Source organism: Armigeres subalbatus, chromosome 2 (assembly GCF_024139115.2).
Source record: "Armigeres subalbatus isolate Guangzhou_Male chromosome 2, GZ_Asu_2, whole genome shotgun sequence".
Taxonomy (NCBI): domain Eukaryota; kingdom Metazoa; phylum Arthropoda; class Insecta; order Diptera; family Culicidae; genus Armigeres; species Armigeres subalbatus.
Window position 1 is genome coordinate 212308541 of NC_085140.1, and position 27248 is coordinate 212335788.

Consider the following 27248-nt stretch of genomic DNA (forward strand, 5'->3'; position numbering starts at 1 on the left):
CTAAGAGGAAAAAATTGTTCTACGAAGTAGTTCTGGATACTTGGTCCCTTATTATAGAGTTATCGAAAAGTAGGGTGGGCCATTTTATAAAAATGTGATTTTTTTTTATTTTGCGGAATATTGACATTAAATGCTCTACAAAATTGTAGCGCAGCTTTTTTCAATCAACTTTGCTATATATACTTTTTAGGTAGCTCTTAAGCTCACTTGTTTAGAACAATTTTACTTACCAGGATTAGGGCGTCCATAAAAAACAATATTTATGATCTGCTTATTTTATTTTTCATTTTTCACGAAGTTCTGAAAACTTTTGGAGCTTTTCAAAACGCGTGTTTTCCTATAATAACATCGTCTGTATCTTCTTCCGTTGTCGAGTTATATCAATTTCCTTGAAAAAACATGACGTCAGTAAAATTGGTAAAACTCGAGATAAAAAAATAACATATCTCCTCTAAAGAATATTTGTTGCTCTTTCAAATGCCATGTAAACATATTTTTTGGTCTGTCCTAACCAGAGATATCAACTTATGAAAAAAAATGTAAATTTGACAGAAAAACGATTATAGCTTTTGAACGGGAAAAGATATTAATCATATTTACCCATCAAAAGTGGCATTCTTTGAGCTCTAAAAGTCACCCGCAGACGACTTCTTCGAGAAATCTAAAACAAAAAAAAGTAGATCAAAAATACTGTTTTTTGAGGTACACCCTAATCCTATTAGGTAAAATTGCTCTAAATCAACCAACTTTAGAGCTACAGAAAAAGCCTTTTTAGCAAAATTTATTGGAATAAGCTGCGCTACAACTTGTAGCATAACATGTCAGTATTCCGAGAAATGAAAAAATATTTTCTAATTTTTTTTTATATGATGTGCCACCCTATTTTTTGATAGCCCCATAATGATGGCATAACAGGCACGAAAGTCCATCACCTTGTCTTAGTCCCCGGCGCGGTTCGAACGAACTGGAGTGTTCGCCCGAAATCTTCACACAGTTTTGCAAACCATCCACATTTTTTGTGGACCTTCCAGCAACGTACCTTCTTCAGCAAAGTCTTTCGGCATCTTTCAGACTATATGCTAACGTATTAAGTCACGTGACTGAATATAAATTGAAGCTGCTGGGAACAAAAATTCAAAAAAGTGTGTTTTTTTTTTCATACTAATATCCATACAAATTTCAAACGCGATGCGGAAAGTAACTAATTGGGCCCATCTTTTGCATAGTTGTTTTCTGTTGATGTTCAAAAGATGTGGGGGTTTAACCTGTGGTTTTACGCCCATTTGAGAGAGAGCTTACAAAGCTCTACTCAAACGAGCTTCTCCCTACTCCAAAAGAAAGAAAAGAAAGAAATAGGACACTGTATCACATAAACCTACAAAATGATAATGAACCAACCAACATGAGATCATAGGCCAGAATGAAGGTATTTCGCCTATAAATGTGCATGAAAAGTTCATCGTTCTCTGGTTGTTGAACTTTCGGAGGAATTCCTGAAGGAACTTTTGGAGAAATTCCTGAAGAAATTCCTTGAGGAATTCCTGAACGAACTTCTGGAGGAATTCCTGAAGAAACTTCCGGAGGAATTCCTGAAGATATTTCCGGAGGAATTCCTGAAGAAACTCCCGGAAGAATTTCTGAAGGGACTTCAAGAGGAATTCCTGAAGAAACTTGCAGAGGAATTTCTGAAGGAACTTCCGAATGAGTTCCTGAAAGAACTACTTCAGGAATTGCTGAAGAAACATCCGGAGGAATCCCTGAAGGAACTTCCAAAAGAATTGCTGAAGGAACTTCCCGAAAAATTTCTGAAAGGACTTCTAGAGCAATTCCTGAACGAATCTCCTGAGGAATTTCTGAAGGAATTCCTGAAAGAACTTCTGGAGGAATTTCGGTAGGAACTTTCAAAGGAATTCCTGATTTCCTCAAAAAACATCCAGAAGAATTGCGGAAGGAACTTTTGGAGGAATCCCTAAAGGAAATTCCGGAGGAATTCCTGCAGGAACTTTTGAAGGATTGCCTGAAAGAACTTCCGGAGGAATTCTCGGAGGAGCTTCTGGAGTAATACCTGGGGGAGCTTCCGGAGAAATTTCTACGCCGCCGCACCGCATCCATTGGTCGCCAACGTGGTGACGCCACTACCGCTGGTTATGTTTTTTATCACGCCGCCGCCGATTAAATTTTATTCGGCGCGCAGGTCTACCCCGGAACCGGTTCCCGGGGGAGCCAAACCTAAAGTTCCAAAATAAAATAAGAGGCAAACCTATGATTGTTTTTTCCTCGATCTGATTTCGAAAAAATTAAATGTGCGTACAACTAATAGCTTTGCCAACGAACTTCAACTTATGAAACAAACTTCAATACTGCTTCTTTTGACTTCCTGATATTCCCTTAAGTGGCCAGAAGTAGAATCAAGATCTAAAAAATGTTATCCTACATTTTTGACATGAAGAATCATGAAGTTTGATATATCGCATTCTATGTTCTGTTCAAAAACCGGATTCAAGTCTTCCACAGGGTCTTCGAAATTGGTTCCAGGTGTCCCGGAAAATTTATGGTAGAAATCTAAAATTAGTTTTGATATAACTTTCGACAAAAAATGCCTAACAATATTCTGATAAATGTCCCCAGTTAGAGCCCCGGAGCCGATTCCAGTGTGGTTATCATGTTTTCAAACTCGTTCAAAAGCATTGCAAATAAGTTTTGTTCACGATACGGGTATAAAAAGACTTTTTTGGTACGAATAACAAATATGAAAGTCAAAAACGTTTTAAATGGCCACTCGACAGACCCCACTGGGATTCCGTATAAATCCGGAACCGTTGGATCGACATGTCCAATCGAAACTATGATAATTTTTAGTTTATGTCTGAATGTTTCAAACAAATCGGTCAAAAATTGAATGAATTAGAGCAAAAACATCACCTAAATTTTGATGCACGAATAAGATTGGGGACGGAAAGGCTAAAAAAAAATTTAATTGTAATTTTTTTTTTTTGAGAGGTGGGAAAAAACAATGATTTTTCAATAATTCCGAAATGCTAAATCCAATTGGGCCGAGTAATTCAGGTAATGCTAAGTTGCAAAAAGTGTGTCTACACATACATACACACATACAGACATCATCTCGGTTCGTCGAGCTGAGTCGATCAATATACACTACGCGATAAAAGTATAAGGACAAGACTCAAATGGCCAGTTATCCATTGATCATGCCCGTACCCAGAATCTATCATTTGGAGTGTGAAGTATACGTGATATGCTGCTAAATTGGTACGAATGTAACGTGTTTTGTATTCTTATTATTATTAAAAATAGAAAATTTTTTTTCGCAGGAAATTATTATAAGGACAGGTAACAGTTCTTCCTTTTCTTCTTTTTCTTCTTTTTCTTCTTTTTCTTCTTTTTCTTCTCATTGGCATTACATTCCCCACTGGGTCATTGCCGCCTCGCAGCTTAGTATTCATTAAGCACTTCTACATTTTGTTAACTGCGAGGTTTCTGAGCCAAATTTCTATTTTTGAATTTGTATATCATGAGGCTAACACGATGATACTTTTATGACCAGAAAAGTCAAGAAAATTTCCGAGCCGGGAATCGAACTCAGTCACCTTCAGCATGGTCTTGCTTTGTAGCCGCGAATCTTACCACGCGGCTAAGGAAGGCCCAAACAGTTAGGGACACGACAGGTATTTCCGTCCATCGTCGTAGGGTCTAAAACCAACGAAAGCAACGTCCATTTGCCATAATTTCACTATAGCAGAACGTTTCTCCTGAGCTTACGATTTGGTACGGATGAGTTTAACAAAAAAGTGTCTCTTCTATTGGTTTTTGAGACTATGACGAAAAGACGAAAATACCTGCCTTAACCCTATAAGAAAAAACACTCAACAAGAACGATACTTACTAAATGGCATTCACATTGATTAATTAGGAGTAACTCCTTCGCTGTTTCAATGACTTCCGTCAGTCGTCTCGGCCTTAAATTTATGTAGATTTCAGTTCATTATTGTTACGTTGACCCATTTTTCGACGATAGCAGTTCGGAGTTGAAGAAAGGTGTCAAACATACCCTCATTTTAGAAAACGTTTCGAGAAAGTAAGCCCCAAATAGTCTCAGTTAGATTGAGATCTGGGCTACATGCCAGTCATCCCGTAACAAGAATGTTACTGCTCACCAGAATCTATTTTGTGTTGAGCCCAGCATAACAAACGGCAATGTCCTGTTGAAATATCATGTCATCGCTCATAACATTTTTAGAAAATTTAATTGAAACTTCTTCCCGAAGCTGTACATACCTATCACATCACGTATACTTCACACACCAAATGATAGACTCTGGGTACGGGCATGATCAACGAATAACTGGCCATTTGACTCGTGTCCTTATACTTTTTTCGCGCAGTGTATCACACTATGGGTATCTGGGCCTTCTATCAAAAGTTCATTTTCGAAGTAATTCTATAGCCTTAATAACTTTGTTAAACGAGACAGGCAAAACGAGCAATTTAAATTTAAAAATGGAATTCGTTCACGAAATATGTATGTGGAATAGAGTAGATAGACTCGATACCTTTTCACTGTAGTCCAGCCAAAATCCAACTGCCCAAAACAACGAAACGCGCAAAAATCTGAACCCGATAATCGTTTGATGGGGTGAACGACCCGAACGAATGCTCAAACCAACCAGCGACCACTGAGCTATGAAAGCCTCATCCCAAGGGAGTAAAACTCTCTTGATCCTGGGATAGTTCGACAAGTTTTGGTTTGGAAAATTTTAAGAAATTAAAGAGCTTTTGAACGCTAATGTTAACGTTAACGCTTCAACTAAAATGTGTTATCGTTGATCAACGTTAACAATCATAGCCTAAAATGCACTGGTTGCTAACTCCATGTGGTAGTTTGGCAACTATCAAACACGTGTACGCTGTACTTCTTGTTTAGAAAACGCAACTTGTACGAAAAAAAAGGTTTTAAAATAGTGAATTCTTTAAGCACATACATACGCATGCACACTCTTTATTGTGATTGTTCCAATGTCTACGATTTCATCTGATAATAGAATACTGGACGAATGTAGTTTTATTGCATCAACCGTGTTGCAAATGTCTTTATTTCGGAATACGCTGGTTCCCACTCTGGCGAACATATATGACTTGAAATCTGCTTAAATATTCATTTTACTGCATCACGTTCTACGTGGCTAAATAAAACGAAGAATGAATATATGACACTGTTTGCTGCTGTTTAGAGATCAGCGACACTGGATGCAGATTTTGGTACGAAGCAATAACCGATTTGATTGCCAATGAAGATTGACAGCCAAAGTGGTGAAATCGTTCGTGATAAATTTAGCCGTCGTTTGAAAATGCGCCTTATTTGAGCCGGAAAACGGCACAGACATAGCGATTTGATTATGACGTGCCGAATTTCAGCCAATTGACAAACAATATAATGATAGCTGCGACGAAACCGTTGTAAATATGTGAATATGCAGTTGTTGTTTGGAGACATGCATATTTCGGAAGCGCATTTTGATATCGTATCTGTAAGTATATATGTCCTATAACATCGATAGGGATCTGGAACGTCCCAGTTCAATCAATTATCCTATTGTAGATTTGTTGCAGTCTTTACGTTATCATTCTCGTCAAAATAGAACGAGGTCACTGAAGAAATGTAGACGAAAATTTAAACAACATGATGACATGAATTTGTTGGATCTGCTGTTAGTGAAATGGGAAGCCACGTGGAATGGTTAACTGGAGACTGCGAGATCAACAAGGATGGCAAATAAGTGAGTTGAGCGTCCAACGCATTTTGCAATATTCACAAATCTCAAAAGGGCTGAATAATACACCAGTTTTCAAATACTGATTACTGATAGCAGCGTTTTTGATTTATAGATTATTTTTCTAGTTGAATTTCATTAATTGATTCTAGAATAATCATTGCTAATCCCGTTCATTAATTTTTGCTAACCCGTTCAACCACACCGTAGAAACACTAGATTCTTGCTCAGTTCGACAAAATACGAGCTTTGTCGTTCATCAGCTACCCGAATATAATGACAGTAAATGTTCTGGGTCATGCAATAAATTCCTAGATTAAGATCTTAGTCATCCAAAGAAATCCCTGGGCTAAGATCAAAATATCTGCAGTCTACACGCATAAACAAAAATGCAACAATCAAAGAACTTCCAACGGGACTTGGCTTGCTATTCAACTTAGTATTGTATATCATTATTAAATGAAGGCTTTTCTATGCCACCATTGCATTGAATATGTATCTTGTGTGGTACGTACAATAGATACACTATCCTCTGGAAGTAGAGAATGTTTCCCACTCGAAAACACCCTTGACTGAACGGAGAATCGAGCTCGCTATCTCCGAATTGGCAATACTATGCCTCAAATATGATCAATGCTCTCTGTGGTATTTGGAATAGAATGTGTTCTCAGTACTTTTACTGTATTCTTTTAGTCACTCAAGAAGTCTCAGAACAGGCAGTGTAGAATGTGTTGATAGAAGTTGTTAGATTATCCAAAAAAAATCTGAAGTTAGGTCTTTTTATCTACACACGTACCCAAAGATCTATATGCACGTTTTAAATATTGAACACGCTAATTTCACAGTAAGGTACCCCGAGGCAAGTAAAAATACGGGATAAGAAGGTACTATGCTGCCGCTAACCGCAAGTCGAGCACCTGTATATGGGCCTCCATATACAGATGTGCTCGACTTGCGGTTAGCGGCAGTATGGCTGCCGATGAATCCATGAACGTTTTTAATGGTAACAATGTTCTAGAAAGATGAAGCAAAACGAAGCAACGAATTCACGCGACACAAAAATATTTGGAATCAAAACCATTTGAGGCACCATACTAATGTTATTGATTGATCATGACTTTAAACTACCGGGAAAAGCTATTACTTTTATTTTAATTCAATGGATTGCCAACAAAATAGTCGTTTCTAAATTTATCATTGATTTGGAAAGTGAATGCTTAAAGCAATCAATTCCTTTCCACCTAAAACATTTGGTACAAAAGAAAGCTAATGGAAAGCAATACAACAGCCAATTAAACAGTAAATCAGCTGTTGTCTTCTTTTCATATCTGCTAACATTATGATCCCTTTCTTGTTGCAAAAACACAACAACCAACCTCCATTAATGATCTGAGAATACTAAGACTCAGAAATAATATGAACATTATATCTACATTCTTCAAATTAATTTCGTTTCAGGGGTAAGTGGTCTTACAGGTAAATTTATTTCTGTCACTACCAATATTTTTTGTAATTGAAGCCATTCAGGCTTCGAACACATCTACACTTCAACAACGAAAGTAAATAATGATGTTTCCGTGGTTAACGGTCTGGAACATCCTGTTTTCTGGGTATGCGTTTACAATTTTGCTGAACTAGAGTTTTTTAAGGTCCCACTTGCCCCGGGGTACCTTATATGTTTTGGGTCATTAAAGAAATCCCTAGAGTGAGACGTTAAGATCTACACTTGTGACTGAAGTCTTTCAACTAGATTCAAACATGGTACATGTTTCTTGTGGTTCTTAGAATAGAATGTTTTTAAGTTTTGGGTCGTCCAAGAAATGACTGACCATTCGAATCTGGCAATATTCAGTTTTGGCAATATTCTATTTTGGAAGCATTCGATTTTGGCAACAAAACCATTCTGTTTAACCCTTATGCGGCCGACGGGGTACCCGTGTTCCTTTTTCAAATTCAAGTGGTGATATTTCAATGAAGTTTCATAGCTGAAAGCTGAAACTCGGTGACATCTAAGAACTCCATAAAATGTAGCATCTCTGAGAAAATCACGTTGATACAGTGAGGAGGGACGTGGGGAGGGGCATCTGATTTTTTTTACCACGTGGATGGCCGACAGGGTACCCGTGTTCCCATAAATTGATATTTTCATAACTTTAACAATTTTCAACCGATTTAGATAATTTTGACAGTTTTAGAAACAGAAGCTCATATACTTTTTGCCCATTGTCAAGGTTTACAGCTTTTGTCCATGGTTATACAAGAAATCTTTGAAGTAAGGCTTAAGAGTCTACACACCTAACCGAAGGACTATCAACCAGTTTCAAATATATTACATGCTCATTGCGCTTCTTAGAATAGTCGGTGTTCACAGTATATATTCTGGGTCTCCAAAAACCCCTTGAGTAAGGTCTAAGTTATCCAAAAAATCCCTGGAATAAGATCTTATAGTCTGCTAACATAACCAAAGGTCTATCGTGCAAATTCAAAAACGGTACATGCTCTTTATGGTGCTTAGCATATAATGCTTTCACAGTATATGTTCCGGGTCATCCAATGACCTTTTCTTAAAACATGTTTGCATTCCAAGTAGCTCTTGTTGCTGTCATTGATTCCAGGTAGTCTACGAACTCCATACAGTCAAGGTCTTCAGATCAATCTCCGTAATGGAGGCAGTTAACGAAGAATAAACAAGTTGCGTGACCCCTTCTTGGTATATGTTTGTATTCTAAGTAGTTCTTGTTGTTGTCGTGGGCTCCAGGTAGTCTACGAACTCCATAGAGTCAAGACCTGTGGATCTACCTCAGTAACGGAGGCAGTTATTGAAGAATAAACAAGTTGTGTGACCCCTTCTTGGCATTTGTTTGTATTCCAAGTATTTCTTGTTGTTGTCATTGGTTCCAGGTAGTCTACAAACTCCATAAATTCAAGGTCTGTGGATCAACCTCCGTAATGGAGGCAGTTAATGAAGAATAAACAAGTTGTGTGACCCCTTCTTGATATATATCTGTTTTTCATGTAGTTCTTGTTGTTGTCGTGAGTTCCAGGTAGTCTACGAACTCCATACCGTCAAGGTCTTTGGATCAATCTCCGTGATGAAGGCAGTTATCCGAGAATAAACAAGGTGCATGACCCCTTCTTGGTGTATGTTTGTATTTCATGCAGTTCTTGTTGTTGTCGTGAGTTCCAGGTAGTCTACAGACTCCATACAGTCAAGATCTTTGGATCATCTCCATAATGGAGGCAGTTATCGAAGAATACACAAGTTGCGTGACCCCTTCTTGGTATATGTGTGTATTCCAAGTAGTTCTTGTTGTTGTCGAGGACTCCAGGTAGTCTACGAACTCCATAGAGTCAAGGTCTGGGGATCGACCTCGGTAACGGAGGCAGCGTTTAAAGAATAAACAAGTTTTGTGACCCCTTCTTGATATATGTTTGTATTCCATGTTGTTCTTGTAGTTGTCGTGAGTTCCAGGTAGTTTACGAACTCCATACAGTCAAGATCTTCGGATAAATCTCCGTAAGGGAGGCAGTTATCGAGGAATAAACAAGTAGCGTGACCCTTTCTTGGTATATGTTTGTATTCCAAGTAGTTCTTGTTGTTGTCGTGGGCTCCAGGTAGTCTACGAACTCCATAGAGTCAAGGTCGGTGGATCAACCTCCGTAACGGATGCAATTATTGAAGAATAACTGGGGAGGACGGAAGGTAGATGTTTTCCTCCAATACCTTTTCCGAACTTAATCTATCACATGTTGTGCATATGCATAATCGAGTTTCAGACATAGTAATTAATTTCCACTCCGGGTGGCTCAATACCCGGAACATAGGCAATTAACTTTAAATGTACTGAACTCGAAAGGCGATCTCTCTTCGCTTATGTGGTCGGGTTGGGATCTGACGACCAACTTTCACAATCTCACACAACCCTACTTCATCGAGCGATAATACTAAATACTCATCCTACGTGGTTGGCATTGTACAAAAACATATATGAGAGAGTTAGTTCTGAGAATGTATTGCGAGAGTTCGGCTACATGCCCGGTGTTGTGAATTTGGTTTCGTGGGATCAAACCCCACCGAAGTTATGTAGATCAATCTCCGTAATGGAAGCAGTTATCGAAGAATAAATAAGTTTTGTGACCCCATCTTGGTATATGTTTGTATTTTAAGTAGTTATTTTCATTGTCGTGGGCTCCGTTATGAAGGCAAGGCAAAATACGTAAATGGAATCCGTATTTTTTTTGTCGAAATTGGATCGAAAACGTGATAAAATCGGGTTAGGCAAAATCAGGGGTAGACTAAATCTGGGAGTGGCAAAATCGGGTCAACCTCATCTGAGTGAATGTACGCATTCCTAGTACAGTAGCCGTTCGATAACTGCAAAATGTTTACTTTCCAGTTATCGAATGCCGTTCGATAACTGCAACGCACTTTAGACGTCAAACGGTTGTCAATCGACGTCAGATGCAATAGAAGTGCATCTAAATGTGCAGCGCAATGCAGCTGTCATTGAATCTGACATCGGTTTGAAGTTTAGCGGTCCGATAACTGCAAAACTGTTGCAACTATCGAATTGCAGTTAAAAAGCATTGCAGTTAAATGACTTGCAGTTATCGAACGTCTGCTGTTTTTGTTTTTGCCATGGTACTAGGTAGTCTGTGAACTCCATATAGGAATGATCTGCAGATCGAACGGATGGTTATTTGTATATGTTTGCATTTCAAGTAGTTCAAGTTGCTGTCATTAGCTGTGGGCAGTTATTGAAGAATAAACAAGATGTGAAACCTCATCTTGATATATTAGTATTCCAAGTAGTTATTGTTGTCTTGTTGTTGTTGGTTCCAGGTAGTATAAAAACTTCATTCATATCACTAATATGAATTCTTTGGAAATGCAAAATGTAAATAAATTGGAACGATACAACTTCACGCCGAGAACGTGAGGGAAAAAACGGGCTAATATCGCAAAGATCATGTACCATATTTAAATTAGATTAAGGACACTCCTCACGGAATCCAAGTTTCAAAGTGCTCGCGTTTTCGGGGGCACACCAATAGATACGGAGGCGGCGCAAAACTGTCATTTTTGTTGATTTAGCTTTGCTGCGTTGCAGCATGCGTGAAATAATAAAAATGACAGTTGTGCGTTGCTTCCGTATCGAGTGGTGTGCCACCGAAAACTTAGAAGTCTTACTCCATAAATTTATAGGATGACCATTAGCATATGCTATGAACGAATTTAATTCATGGGCCCCAAAGGCATGTACCAAATTTAAAACAGGCTGATATATCTATGGTGTAGATCCTAATGCCTTACTTCAGGGTTTTCTTGGATGACCATGAACATTTGAAATGGGTACATTCTATTCTACGTACCATAAAAGGCATGTATAACTATTCAAATAGGCCGAAAGAACTCTGGTTACGCGTGAAGTTCTTGAGGATTGTTCAAGTGTTCTCTTGGATACCCATGAACATATGCAATTAAAGCGGTATATTCTATGTACCACAAAGGGCATATGTCACTTTTGAAACAATCCGAAAGGTATCTGGTAACTGGTTACGTGTGAAGATCCTGAGGCCTATTCTAGCATTTTCTTGGAACATCATAAACATATGCAATGGACGTATTCTATTCTATGTACCACAAAGGGCATGTACCACTTTTGAAACAAGCCAAAAGATCTCAGGGTACCCATGCAGATTTAAAGGCCTATTCCAGGGTTTTCTTGGATCACCATGAACCTATGCAATGGACGCAATCTATTATATGTACCACAAAGGGCATGTAACACTTTTGAAAAAATCTGAAAGATCTTTGGTTACGCGTGTAGATCTTAAGGCCTTTTCCAGGATTTTCTTGGATGACCATTAACATATGCAATGAAAGCGCTCTTTTCTATGTACCACAAAGGGCATGCACCACTTTTAAAACAATCTAAAAGATCTCTGGTTACGCGTGTAGACCTGAAGGCCTTTTCCAGGGTTTTCTTGGATGACCATGAACATATGCAATGAAGGCGCCAGAAGATTTATCCGAGAGATTTCTTCAATAACGCAGAACATATGTAGTGATGACATTTGATTTCAAGATGCGCAAAGAGCATGTACGACTTTTGAGACAAGTCCATAGACCCATGGTTACGAGTGTAGACCTTAAGGACTTACTCCAGAGATTTCTTGGATGACTCAGAACATATACTGTGAACGCATTATATGCTTAATATCACAAAGAGCATGTACCGTATTTGAATATGCATAATAGGCCTTTGGTTACGCGAGTAGATCTTTAGTCTTTACTCCAAAGATTTCTCGGATGACTAAGACCTCATTTCAGGGATTTTTGCATTACCCGAAGCATATACTGTGAACACCTTCAATTCTAAGAAGCGCAAAGAGCTTGTAGCATATTTGAAACTGGTTGAATGGCCTTTGGTTACGCGTGTAGACTCTTAAGCCTTACTTCTAAGATTTCTTGTATAACCATGGGCATAAGCTGTGAACCTTGACAATGAGCAAAAAGTATATGAGTTTCTGTTTCCAAAACTGTCAAAATTATCCAAATCGGTTGAAAATTGTTGAAGTTATGATAATATCAATTTATGGGAACACGGGTACCCTGTCGGCCATCCACGTGTGTTTTTTTGTTGGCCGCATAAGGGTTAAGTATTCTTTTTTTCTTTTATGAACTTGTTTTTAAATCTAGTAAAACTCACGTAGAAAGAATTTTTCAGCTTAGATTTCAAAATACGCTTTAAAAAAAATCACAGATAGAGGTGTGCGCCGCCGCCGCCGATATTTTTGCATCGGCGCGCCGCCATTTTAAATTTGTCACGCCGCTGATCTATAATTTTTCACACCGATTCAAATTTGAAGAAATCCGTAGAATTTTCAGAGGAAATTCCGAAGATTCAGTGGATTTTCCGTAGAATTTCCTGATGGATCCCTACGACATCACATTGAAACTCCAGAGAATTTTTCGTGAAGATGACAATCATTTTCTTGAAAACTCCATACAATTTCTTATTGAAATTTCCGTAAAGTTTCCTCTTAGTGGAAATTGCAAAGGAAGACAGAAAGCCATTTCGCCGAAAACCACAAGGCTGAAAGTTGTTTGGCCGAATATATCGTTTGACTGAAAAAGTTTGGTAGAAGACTAAGTAGCCTACACAGCACAGTTAAAATAAATCGCAGATTTCTGTGAAATTTCACCGAAGTCCCAACAGCAGAACTGTTCGGTGAATAATTTTACACATTTTTGGTGGTTTTGACAGTTGAACAAAGGAGAAATGCAGAAAATTGCAATGCAGATTTCGGTAATTGATGCAAAATTCAACGAAATCTGTAAAATGTTTTAAGTGTGTAAACTTATTCGGACGAAAATGTCATATGGTCGAACAATTTATTTGCCTGAAAATAACGGTTGGCCGACTAGCTCCATTGGCCGAATATGCCCTTTGGCCGAAATGGTTGCGCCATTTGGCCGAAGTGGACATTAGGCCCGATAGTGTCATTCGGCAGATTTGGTCATTTTGGATATTTTTAAAACATTAACGGAAGAATCTTTTAAATTTCGCCGGAAAAATCTGATCAACTTCTACGGGAATTTGTTCCAAATTTCTATAGGAAAATATTCGGAATATCTGCGGAATATCCTGTTGAGTTTCTATTGAGTACTCTTCAAAATTTACACAGAAAAAAATTGTAAGAACTTGTGACTGAAAGAAGGTATGCTTTAACGTTGACTTTCTCAATCTAGATTTATTAAGACGACTAGTTTGGCATAGCCAACGTTAAAACTGAAAATTCTTCAGAACATCCGCGGGAGACTCCCTGGTATTTCCACGAGGATTTTTTTGGAATTTCGGCGGAAAATTCTTCAAAATTTCCGCGGAAGATTTTTCAAAATGTAGATTTAAAAAAAATCTTTGATTTTCAACGGAAAGTTGCTCGAAATTTTAAAGGATTTTCTTTGGATTTCTACACTACTAAAAATCGACACATATTTATTGGCAAAAATCCATAGATTTAACTTATGATGTATATCAGCGCACACATAACCATTCTCCACGCGAACTACTAATAAAATATATATCCAAATAAACTTTATGTGTGGTCTCGAATTAGCAATTATTTAATTTATGTGTGCTTCTATATCGATTATATTAGGGTGGAGCTATTGCAAAAATTTATAACGTCGACACATATATCTTATATAGATATTTTTGGCAGTGTACAGGAAATTATTTGCATTGCCCATAAATTTTTGTTTGGGAAGTTCAATTGGCCGAATGCACCAAACGTCCGAACTGGTAATTTGGCCGAAAAATCCTTTTTCCCTAACGATTGTCACAGAAGCCATTAGGCGATTGGTTGAAAATGTTATTTGGCATACATATGGCCAAATGTCAATTACTGAATGAATAATATGGTCAACATGGCCACTTGTTTAGCGGAATGACATTTTTGTCAAATGATAATTGAACAAAATTCCGTAACCAGTGCTGATAAATTTCGTTTCATTCATTTGAACGCTGACTAGTAAATCTAGTCAGCCATATTTTGCCCCTGTAGTTTTCCACGCCGTCTCACTTGATCAGTGCCTCTTGTCTATTGAAGATTCAATTGAATTATGTGGTCGGAAAATGGAAAATTACAGGGAAAACATATTTATTATCACCAATTCAATATGCATTATTTATGTTGAATTGATGTTTGTGCCTTCGGCTGCTGCTGTCAATTGAATAGACAGGGGTTACTCAATTGATATCTGCGTAGGCCAAGTTCACATTCGGGTCAAAAATTGCAATTGAACATTGAGATTTCACGGCACTGTCCGTAACTTTTCTACTTTTTAAGTCGATACTTTGGCCTTCAAGCCGAAAGTCATCTAGCCAAATTCCATTTAGCCAAGCCGAACTGAACGTTTATCTGAAACTGTTATTAGGTCGAAAATGGTTTAACCGAAAATGGTAAAAGCGACATACAGCCGAAAGGAACATTCGGCCGAACTGGTAATTTGGCTGAAAATTCCGTTCGACCGAAAAAATCGTTTGTCCAAATAGTTCATTTGATCGAAAATGCCGTTTGGTAGAAATGGTCATTTGGCAGAAAGAGACATTTAGCCCCAAAATGTCCTTTCTGCAAAACAACCATTTCGGTCAAATACATAAATACGTCCCACGTAGGTTACTGCAACGGATATTCGACTAGATTTCGTCACAATCAAGTTGCTGCAACCATTTTAGTCTGGCTTGTGTTGCTCGGGAGGGTCTTTCGACTGAATTGATCATTTTGCTCAGAAGTCGTTTAGCCAAATAGATCCTTTGGCAGAAAATTCTAGAGCAACATTTGAAAAGGGCGTAACAGCCAAAATTTATTCCTTCTGATTCCTCGTCTACATATATTGCCATATATGTAGACAAAGATTCAGAAGGAATAAATTTTGGCTGTTACGCCCTTTTCAAATGTTGGTCAAGAAATGCCGTTTGGCCAAATGGTTTGTTTTGCTAAAAGGACATTTTCGGGCTAAATGGCTCTTTCTGCCAAATTCCTATTGTTATCATCTCGTGGATAAAGGGCGGGCTCTTCTCCCCATCTATTGGGTCAATCTGGGAATCGAGGGCTAGATTATATTATTGTATGTACGAACTTTCCTCTGGAAGGAGATTCTCTATTCATTCCGTGGATTCGCATAAGTGTCTCTGCTTATGGAACCACCCCACCCATTTTTTGCCCTTCATACAGGATTTTGATGAAATACAAACAATAATATAATCATGATCAAATCGTTTGTCAGATATGGCCAGTGCTATCGGCAGGTGCCTTGCTACAATAGATGGTAGTATCATCATCATCAAATGGCTCTTTCTGCCAAATAACCATTCCTACCAAACGGCCAAATGGCCCATTCTGTCAAACGTGATTGTGCAGCGCAATGCAGCTATCATCGATTTTGACATCGTTTGAGGTTCAGCGATCCCATAACTGCAAAACTGTTGCAACTATCGAATTGTATTGCGCATAAATCTCACGCCGAGCACTCAGCGTCAGACTCGGAGACAAGGGGAAAGTTATAGAGTTGGTAGTCTGGATTTTTGACAATTAATGTCGATTGTTTGTGTGAGTGCACCGATGTCAAAAAATAGAGCATTTAGCCGATTTTTTTATTGTCAAATGCAAGTTTTGACAGTATTATTTATGTATGAATGAAAAGATGTACAATATGTCTATCGGGGAAGCAGTCGCTGAAGACAAATGTCATTGTTTTCAACGACGAAACGAAAAGTTTCAATGCAAAAAGCAATAGTTAAAAAGCATTGCAGTTAAATGACTTGCAGTTATCAAACGTCTACTACACAAATAATTTCTTTTAGAAATCCAAAGAAATGCTTTAAAAATTCCGAGCAATTTTCCGTTGAAATTCAAAGATTTTATTATTGAAATCTATATTTCGAACAACCTTCCGCGGAAATTCTAAAGAATTTTCCGTCGAAATTCCAGAGAATTTCTTGTAAAAATTTCAGACAATTTCCCTTGAAAACTCCATATAGTCTCCCGCGGATATTCTGAAGAATTTTCTGTTTTAACGATGGCCGTGCTATATGTGCCCTTCGAAAATAGTGTGGGCAGTTACGCCGGAAGCTTTTGAAGTGCTTTGGAAAGTTGACGACCGTCACGAAGGTTGAGTGAACCGGTTCCTTAATAGGAAAAAGTGAAGACAGCTCACATTGAGCTGGTAGTTTTTGCTACTAACAGTGAGCTTAGGAAAAAAACAGAGAAAAGGAGATATATCAGCTTCCACACTGATATTCTTCCCTCCCCCTTCATACGGGAGCTTGGCAGAAGGAAGGTCGTGTGATATGTGCCATCACAAATATTGCCCTCCGCTCGCTTTCAAATCGACTTCTATAAAAACATTCTTCATGCCTGCCGTATCCTAACGGAACTATCAATTCTATACTTTCGCCTCTAATGCTATCATGAACATGTACGTCCAAGTTTGGAAGATGATATTAGCATTTCCATATCATCAGAGAAAAGGTGCTAGTGGTATGCTGTTGCGATCGGGAAACCCAAAAAAAAAAAGAATTTCGTTTTTGACGCCTGTTGGTACTACACCGACGCTAACCACCAGTGTCCAAGTGCAGAAGAAAGAACAACTGGCACGGCGAAATGGCGGAGTCTGTTGCTGCGCGGAAAAGTGTCTAATTGCTTCAAAAGGCAAGGTGGAACAATAGAGGTAATAAACTATAGAGGAAGATTGTCGCTGTCGTCACTGGCGAAACATCTTTTGCTGGCGAGGATAGGGCACTAAATGTCAACGAAGGAAAAATCAGTACGTTTTGACAGATAGGTACCCGTGAACATGTTTTGGGGACGATAACAAAGGAAACCGCAGCGACAATCGTCCTCTATAGTTTATTACCTCTATTGGTGGAACGGATCCGTCGTTCAATCGAAACCGCGAACCAGGATCACGGTAAGTTCTCTTATCGTTCCCTTAAACTACATATATGCTGAAACGACGATCGCTGCCTTCAATGAGTACAACTCATTTTAAAATTTGATTTATCTCGCTAACCCAACGCGGAGGGTCGAGTTTGAAAAGCAGTACATTGATTTCGAGGAGATGTACGAGTTCGTGCGGATTTCTCTTGCTGAAATGATCCATGCGCATGAGGATGCCCAAAGACAGGACACCGAAAGACAAATGAAGCTGGTCGAAACTCAGCGCATTCACCAACAAGGCGAAGGAGAACTGAGACCTGCGCAGTTTGTACCATATCTTTTGTTGCAGCAAACCTCTTTATCGACATTTGATGGCCGTTACGACAACTAGCACAAGTTTAGGGACACATTCAAGGATATCGTGGATAAATGCACTGGAGATTTGCCTGCTACCAAACTGCACTACCTGGATAAGGCGCTAGCTGGTAAATCTCAGGGAGCCATAGATCAACAAACACTGAATGACAACAATTACGAGGGAGCGTGGAGGATTTTGGCTAAGAAATTCGAAAATCTCCGCATGGTGGTTCAAGGCCATATTACCCAACTACTGGTAGTGAAACCAATGGCGAGGAAGAGCCATGCAGAACTGAAGGCTACAGTGAAACATGGACATCTGCCTGAATATGAGGAAACCATAGAGTTTTTGCAGAAATGCTGCTACATGTTAGAGCGGCGTGAGCTATCTGTGAATCCACCTAAGCCCAAACACCTGACGAACCAACGAAGTGGTATTCTCCCGACGCTGAACAAGGTGCATGCGGCTACTGTCTCCCAAATGAATTGCTGTCCCTTTTGTAATGGTGAACACTCGGTTGAAATTTGTGACGTGTTCAAAAAGATGACCGTGAACAGTCGTTATGCCAAGGCTAAGCAGCTTGGCCTGTGTTTTTTGTGCTTGAAGCGAGGACATCGCCCGGCAAATTGCAAGGCCGATGGTAGCAAGTTGTGCGGCTACAAATGTCAAGTTTCTACTACCGCCGCCAGCGAAACAGGTGTTGCTGGCGACTGCAATCGTGACGTTATCGATGCTGGAGGGAATACCCAGAAGTGCCGTGCATTACTCGATTCCGGCGCAATGGCAAATTTTATTTCGGAGAGGATGAGTGATGTGCTGAGTTTGCCCAAGAGTTATGTAAACATTCCGATCGTCGGTGTGAATGTCGAAAGTAACAGGCTTCGAATTTTATTTGGATTATCTGATGGTACCTCGCGTTACCTTCGTTGAAACTCGATGCTGGCCGGTTAATGCGAGACGTACAATTAATCATGTGTTGTGGAAATGTATGAGGTGTTTCCGCTCGAAACCGAAGGAAGTGGTGCAGTTTAAAGACAGAATCACTGTCTTCGACCAGAGGTCGCACAGACTGAACATTTAACATCTATCATGAAACAACAGACAGGACATTCCCACAACACCTAGTGGACCAGTGGAGAACTTTTCGCTTTACGAAAAGTTTTCTCCTTACCGGAGCGGGAATCGAACCCACACTCCACAGCACATGCGTCTAGACGATTGACGTCGCTAACCGCACGGCCACGAAGCCGACGTTTATGGGGGATTAGCCGAGCGTACGCATTACTGCTGCTGAACCTTTTTCGCGAACTGGTGTTGATTATGCCGGCCCCTTTCTATTGAAGGAGGGTAGAGGAAGAGCTCCACGGAAGGCTTTTATCTGTGTTTTCGTCTGTATGTGTACTAGAGCAATCCATCTAGAATTGTTGAGCTCGTTGTCGACAGACGGATTTCTAGAAGCTTTGCATCGTTTTGGGAGTCGACGAAATGCGATCAAACAACGGCACAAAAGCTCCGTACCAAGGGGGGCGGGAAGCCGGGGCAAAACCTGTGAAGAGCCATCTTAACAAAGTCCTGAATGAATCGCACTTGACGTACGAGGAGATGTGTACGTTGCTAAATCACGTCCAATAGTCCCGCAAAGTGATGATCCAATGGACTACCAAGCTTTAAGCCCTGGTCATTTTCTAGTTGAACGCGAGTTAACAGCGATTGCCGACCTTTTTTACGGTGATCGAAGGGAGTCAACATTATCCCGATACCAACTGATTCAGCGGAGGAAACAAGCATTTTGGCTTCGTTGGTCTGCTGAAAATGTGACAGGATTACAACGACGTGGAAAGTGGTTCAATAACCTGACTCTACTGCGCGAAGGAATGCTAGTGATGATGAAGGAAGATGGTTTGCCTCCGCAGACATGAAAACTTGGCAGAATCGTCGCGACGCACCCTGGCAAGGATGGCAACGTTCGCGTGCTGACCGTGCGAACCAACGGCGGGCCACAAACGGGCCACGACTAAAATAGCTGTGCTACCGATTGAAGAGGAAGACCGTTTGGATTAGAAGGTGGCAAGCCATCCGGGTCCGGGCGGAGAATGTTTGCTCAAATGTGAATTAAAATTTGTAAAATGTTATTTTCCGTGTAGCACAGGCCTACCCCCACGGGGTTGTTTTGACAGCTAGATTTGCTTAATTTTCTTGCAATGTATTTCCGGTTAGTGCATGCTGATCAGACAGGAAGTCAGGATAACAAGTTTGAGTTTGAATAAAGATGTCGCGAAGCACGGATGTTAAGAAGTGAAGTTTTACAGTCCACTGAGTTTTTTATTGTGACCACTGAGCTCCCGAGGAAACATAGATGATAAATCATTCTACACGAGTAGCTCTAGAATTGTGATAGCACTACCTAGCGGACTAATTCTAAACTAATCAAAGTCGTATTTCAAATCACCCATTTTAACTTTTCTCAGAGATTTTAGATATAGTGATGCAAATAAGATAGTGAACAAGGTCGTTTCAAGTGTATTATTCAGTGTAAATTGTAGATTCTTCACGTCTGAAATATTAGTGAGCATCCCTATACAAGAACAATTATTTTTTTCATCTCGCAACTGCTAATGTATTGTTAAGAAAATTATTTTGAGCGTTTTTATGAGACATTGCGAAAAAAGATTCGGCTGCCGGTGGGACTTGAACCCACACTATTCCATTTAGTACACGGACGTATTACCAATTATACAACAGCTGCCCTTGCGAGAAGTTGTTCCATAACAAAGAGCAGGGTGTGAAATGTTGCCAAAGCAGATTCGATAGATACGGGGAATTGACTAATATCCCATCGTTATTAGCTGGTTATGGAACACCTCGCAAGGGCAGCTGTTTTATAATTGGTAATACGTCTTCTTCTTCTTCTTCTTCTTGGCATTACATCCCCACACTGGGACAGAGCCGCCTCGCAGCTTAGTGTTCATTAAGCACTTCCACAGTTTTTAACTGCGAGGTTTCTTAGCCAGGTTACCATTTTTGCATTCGTATATCATGAGGCTAGCACGATGATACTTTTATGCCCAGGGAAGTCGAGACAATTTCCAATCCGAACATTGTCTAGACCGGCACCAGGAATCGAACCCAGCCACCCTCAGCATGGTAGCCGCGCGTCTTATCGCACGGCTAAGGATGACCCACATTGGTAATACGTCCGTGTACTAAATGGAATAGTTTGGGTTCAAGTCCCACCGGCAGCCGAATCTTTTTTCGCTATATCTCATAAAAACACCCTAAAATGGCAAACTTAACTATGTGTATCAAAATTAAACATCTTTTCCAAAAAATGAAAAAATCTGACTTCCCTCACAAGTCATCAATCAAGAAAAACTATTTTGAGCTTTTTAGTGGAATGTCTTCACTTGTCATAAGACGAGTTTCCCATTTAATTCCACCACTTGATTGTACCTTGACAGATACGTATTTCGACCTTAACAGTAAGCGACCGAGTACAAACTCGTCTTATGACAAGTGTTTATCTTATTCTATTTTTGTATCTTTGATGTGTATGCTGTATAGGATATGGAAAAAAAATTCTAATTCTAAGGTTCACTTAAAGCTAAACCTGTCCAAAAAGTTGTTATTAGGTTGATTTAAATTCCAAAATCTAGTAAGCCTTGCACTTCTTATTTTTCATTTCATTAGTATGCAAAAAAATAGGTCAACAGTAGCCAAAAAATTATAAATCGTCCGTTAATTATGTTGGAAGGAATTAAACATACAGAGATATTGCAAGACAGAGGACAACATGTGTTCAATCAGGTTGTTATATACGTTGATTATCATGCGCATATCCTAATTAGTCCTGTGGAATGATTAAAAAAGGCGGTCAACCTAAACGTAAGTAGTAAATCTGCAACCAATTGCCTTCGTGAAGTTGGCCTACAGAGTTTCTTTAAAAAGTAGCCACAGTTGCTAGGAAGGAAAATATCAATAAAGTACCGTGGATAATCAAATTTCGGACATATTCAAACTTCGGACGCTTGAATTCGTATGGGAAATTTTCTGAAATATTTCATCGAAATGTTTCATCAAGCTGATTCGGAAGGACTAATAGTTTTAGCTTGTTTTAGTATATAGTTACATTCTAATAGGACATGTTAGAACCAGGCTTGTAAAATGTCATCTGCATGTCATTTGACTAATTTGCTAATAACTTTCTTCAGAAGTAAAATTCACATCATAATTTTAGCTGTACTCATAACGCTTGAGTAGGGCTATATTTTTGTTCAAGGGTACATTGCTCTAAATATAACATCTAAGGCTGGAGACTGAAAAATCTCCAAAATGTCACGTGTCATTTGACATAATGTCATTTGAATGACATTTTGCCTCCCACGCCCCAGATTACATATTTACAGCAATGTCTTGTTAGACAAAGTTGTAGGCACATTTAAGGTGAAGGTGGGTTGAGTACCAAAACAAAGCTTTGAAAGTGTTGGTACAATAAAAACTGCCATATACTGTAGTAGTATTGGTGTCGTATTTATAAAATAACAAAGAATATTGGTAGGGTGGTTCAAAAAACGACCCAGCTCCACCACGCTCACTCGATTCCGTCCCATGTTACGAGTGTCCTCAAAAAACCGATTTGAACAAAAACTGGTTGAGCGCAAGCCGGTTGAAGTTTGCATGAAAACTAGTATGGGAAATTAAACCTTTTATTACCCTGGCTACGACGCCTCCCTCCAAACCCTGGCGAAAAGAGAACCAACATAGCTAAAAGCAACATTCCAGAGACTTCACTGAACGAAAACCGCACCGCAGAAAAGATCCATTGATTACGTAACGCAAATATAGCATTTTTTACCCCACTCACCCTTATGTCACACTTTGTGTATGAAGCATCTGTCCCTGGTGCGATAGTGTAGATTAGACTAGACTAGAAGTATCTGCCCCTGGTGCGATAGATATCACAGACAAATTCTGGATATTTTGTTGAATTGCACGTTTCACTGATGCCTTCTGAGAAGCCTAATTATCATGCGAAAGATTCGCAACCTCGGTTAAAATCGACTCCCAACAATTGGAACGACCATTCAATATGGATTGTCTATGGAGTTGAAGCTCTTGAATATTTCATCCAGTCATATGGTCTCCCCCCTCGCTAGCGCCCAATGACGGAGTGCCAGAATCAGAATAATGTTAAATTCAACCTCGCCATATAAACTGTCATACAAACCTGAAACGACTTTTGCACGGTAAGCCTCTATTCAAACCAGCCCAAACCATCGGATGACACCCAAATTATAAATCATAATCGACTGAGCGTTGCGGAGCAAAATTATTTTTTGAACCACCCTAAATATTAGTTTGCTGCTGCCGGTGCCGGCGCACCGCGGTGTTTACATTCGCTCCGCGATCAGTTTTTAATCGTTTTTTTCGGGCAAAAATAGCAGTTTATATAAGGGTCTGTTCACAAATTACGTAACGCTTTTGGGGGGAGGGGGGAGGTCCAACTTGTGTTATACTTTGTTACAGGGGGAGGGGGTGGGTACTACCAAATGATACGCATAACGCGAATAAAAAATATTTTAAATGTTGTTAACACTGATTGAAGTAATTGCTGACATGTCATGATCAAGTCGATAAATACGCATCCCATGTTAGTCTTTGTAGTTTTTTACTTTTTATCTCAGAACTGGCTATTTTGATGTTTTTTTTTAATTCTAAAAGACATCGACTTTTGTACGAAAAATTGTTGCTACATTTCGAGGATTTTTTGTCTCACGAAGAATATTCACGATTTTTACAGATTATATTATTTGATGGAACGACTTCGGGAACGTCGCTTTGACTGGTATTGTGTTTCATGATTAGATCTTCCAAACTAAGCCAAAGTTAACAGAGGAAACCCAGAGAATTTTCATTCTAAGCAGTTGCATTTTAGCTCAACCACTTAAAACCTGTTAAAAAATAGCAAAACCCACATGTTTCAGTGAAGGAAAACAAATCTGCCTTTAAAATTTTCACAGTTACGCGTTACATGGGGGAGGGAGGGGGTGCCAAAAATGTTACTTTTTGTTACAAGGGGGAGGGAGGGGGACAAAAACTCGGATTTTTGCGTTACGTAATTTGTGAACAGACCCATAAAGTTTTCGGTTTAAACAAGTGACTGATTTTGGAAAGTGATGTTTAACTTGAATTCCATCAACATTTCGGGCTGTTCATGTGCGGAAAAGTGAGTAAAAACTTGATTTTTTCCGTGCCCTTTGAGAAGAAGTGAAGTGCAGTGATAAACCCACCAAATCGCGAACGGCTATTAAATTGGCACGAAACTGCTGATTTATGATAATATTCGAGCCGAAATACATGGGACTCTTTGGATAAACATGTTCATTATCACGGGAAGTGAATAAATATGCTGAGAACAGGTTAGTAATTTCAATATTAGACTTTTGTTCGATGCTGTTCGATGCATCCGAATGTTGGTGGGAGAGGAGTGCGGGAGGTGTGGGGTTGACCCGTGGAAGGTCCGGGGCCATATTGACTGCCATCGTGGTACTCTTCCAACTATGTCCTTAAGCACTATAAGTTCGTCATACATCAATAATCAATAGCTTACTTCTGAAAAAAGTTCTGGAAAAATTATACAGACGAATGCAAATGACATTTTATAACACTGGTTAGAACAATGCGACGACATGATTAAAAGACAGTCTTAGCTGTGTAGTGAGAATTGTTTTTAATTATTCTTCCCGGTACTGTGTAATCAGGTGTCCGAAATTTGAATCTTTGTGTCCGAAATATGAATTCAACCCCGCTGGTGTCCGAGGTTTGAATCAAACAGAAGCCGGACATTTTCATAAATTGCAAACATTCTTTGCAATATCTTGCACATATTAAATACGTAGTTCAAAGATGAATACTGTACTTAGTGTTTGCAATGGTGATTTAAACGGTGTGATTAGAAATGTGAGTAAACAGAATGATTGTATATCAGAAAGTGCTTAAGCGTCCGAAGTTTGATTTAGCACGGTATATTTCCAAGCCAATTAATTTTTGGACAACTATTTTGAACAGACGAGACAAGGTTTGAGCTAGAAACCCAACAAGATGTCAAATAACACGTTATTCTGAGACTGAACGACTACAACAAACATTTACTCACTCAATCGCTAAGCTTGTAGGTAGATGGATCTTTAAAGGTGTAGGGATGTTTTTCTTGGAAAGGAAATAGTAATATTGACAGAATTGATGATGAAATAATTGGGGAGTTCTACTTGCGAATATGCACAGGATTTTTTTTAATGACCCGCCGCTAAAACCCCCATGCCAAAAAGCTCAGTTTTTTTAGCTTGATGAGAGAGTTTACAACCAACGATCAAACGGTTCGGTTGATATGCGGATGTTCATTTTTCAACATGAACCCCAAACACAATTTTAAAGTCGTAAAACAATAGATTTGATAGATTTCACATTAGTGTTACCGGATTTTCTCAAAATTGCACGCGGCATACCCTTCAGAAAAGATGCCGCCACGCTTGCTGTACACCCCCGTTTACTTGATTCTTATGGGTGAATAGCATTGCAGTGATTAGTTTGGCACGGCCGTACCTTTCGATTATGAAACGCCGCGTACAGTTTTGTATAAGTATTCATTAAGAAACATTAGCCGCGCGATGTATCTCATTCAGAAAAGCTGACAATAATTGTGAGACGAAGAGAGTATACTTTGTTATTATGAAGGAATATTCAAAATTGTCTTAGATGTTCGAAATCTACAATTTGCACTTTACAATTCACTTGGCACTATTTTGATAACTCTGCTATTTCCAACTCTGTACAAACAAAGCTTTAAAAATCACTGTTTTTGAACCATTTTCGCAAACACTGCTCCCCGCGTGATATTCGCCCATCTAGGGCAAATAAAATATACTGTCCTGATGTAACGTCCTAACGTTACTTTTTTTAGAAGGGACAGAAGTTTAACATAGTTCATATGATCATTTTTAGGGTTCTAATTTCAATTAATAATGCTGTTCTGTCACATAATTAGTATAGCCGATCTAACACCCTGTTTTTGTTCTTCTCTATTAGAAATGGAACTACGGGATAAATACCACCATAATATTGATTTCTGTTTATAAACTGATTTCCATGTGTCGTCGATCGCTGCTAAAACGGTTGTAAAAGGAACACACATCCCTCTACTCATACACTTGCACTGGCCTTCAACCGATACGCGACACATCGTGGGAAGAAACACCACCAACAAACCAAACCACCACCAAGGGGCAAGTTTTACATCCACACAAAGGTCCTTCATTCTGCTGCTGCTGGTACGGTGGATCTGGAAAATCTGGTTCCTGCATTGCAACTATAGAATCAATGCTAAATCACTTTTCCACACAGTCGAATTAATTTAGCAGTCGACGAACCTTAATCCTTGATCTAGAAGCACTGATCATCCGAATATCTCATTTTATTCACTGCAACATGTTTCTTCACAAATCCCATTATTGGTAATTGAAGGATGAATTTTCACTTTTGCATAGAATCAAAAGCTTAAAGGCTCTCCACATGTTTTAATCGAAATCTTCCAATAATCAAACAAAAATCGTACAATTTACACCCAAAGCACGGTGGTTATAGAGAACTTGAACAATTTTAGCTAAATTTTCCACCATCCACGCGAAAATTCATGATGACCCACAAGCAAAACTTAGATCCAATCCCTGAGGTATGGTTTCCACAGTCGCGAGGAAAATTTTCCTCCCCGATAGGTCGCGAAAATAAAACTCAATTTTATCGACCAAAAAACACTTACAGCGAATTAATTTCTACGCGAACGCATTTACTCGAACGTACGCCTAGCTTTAAAAGTAGTTTTAATTCGGTTAAACTAGTTTAAATAGTACTTTTTTAATAATTTTAAGGCAAAATCTATACGACTAGATTTGAGTGAAAAAACTCGAAAACATTATGGCGAACAGATTCGAAGATCGGACGCTAGGCGTCGCCAGGCGCATTTTCATTTCCACCCCACACGACACTCACACAAGGATGTCCTGCCACGAGAAAGGACGTAGGATTATTTCCCAACCACATTTCCATTTTCCGCATTCACCATCTGCCGTCAACCACCCTTGTGCAGTTGCATGTTGGTGGTGTTCTCTCTTTGCCTTGCGTTGCGATGTGCGGTTCTCTTCGACCACGCGGAGGGTGCAAAACACGCGCTTTCCTGGTACCTACCTCATTGCTAGTTCATTCATGTTTTCTGATTTTCGAGAGGGGTTGTTGTGGAAGGCTACGTTTTGCAACTCAGCTGAGGGATCGCACGTGTATGTGAGGCGTATCTACGCTACCGGTGGTGGGATGCCTACTGACATCGGTGCAGAGTGCATACAAGAACGGATCAAACACCCGTGCCATTATATTTAATATAAGGAAACGTTTGATCGACATTCCAGCTTCTTCTTTACAGGCATCATATCTCACAACTGGGACATACGAGGTGAACCGGCCCAGGGCCGAAAACCTCACTAATAAAGATAATAATAATAATAACTGAGACATTGCCACCTCGCAGCTTAAGGGCCATTAAGCACTTCCACAGGGAAGTAAACATTTATGCGCCCATACACCACGAATGCCCACAAAGGACGAGA

The 27248-nt window shown here is 39.4% G+C and overlaps 1 protein-coding gene across 4 annotated transcripts in view; it reads right to left on the bottom strand.

Annotated features, from left to right (window-relative positions):
- LOC134211595 (protein SCAI) overlaps window positions 1–26547 on the bottom strand; it is a 69721-nt gene extending 43174 nt beyond the window's left edge. For all 4 annotated transcript variants that reach the window (XR_009979049.1, XR_009979048.1, XM_062688608.1 and 1 more), the window contains exon 1: window positions 26408–26547. The gene's annotated coding sequence lies outside the window, so the exon portion shown is untranslated. The remainder of the gene's footprint in view (window positions 1–26407) is intronic.
- Between the last annotated feature and the right edge of the window lie 701 nt (window positions 26548–27248).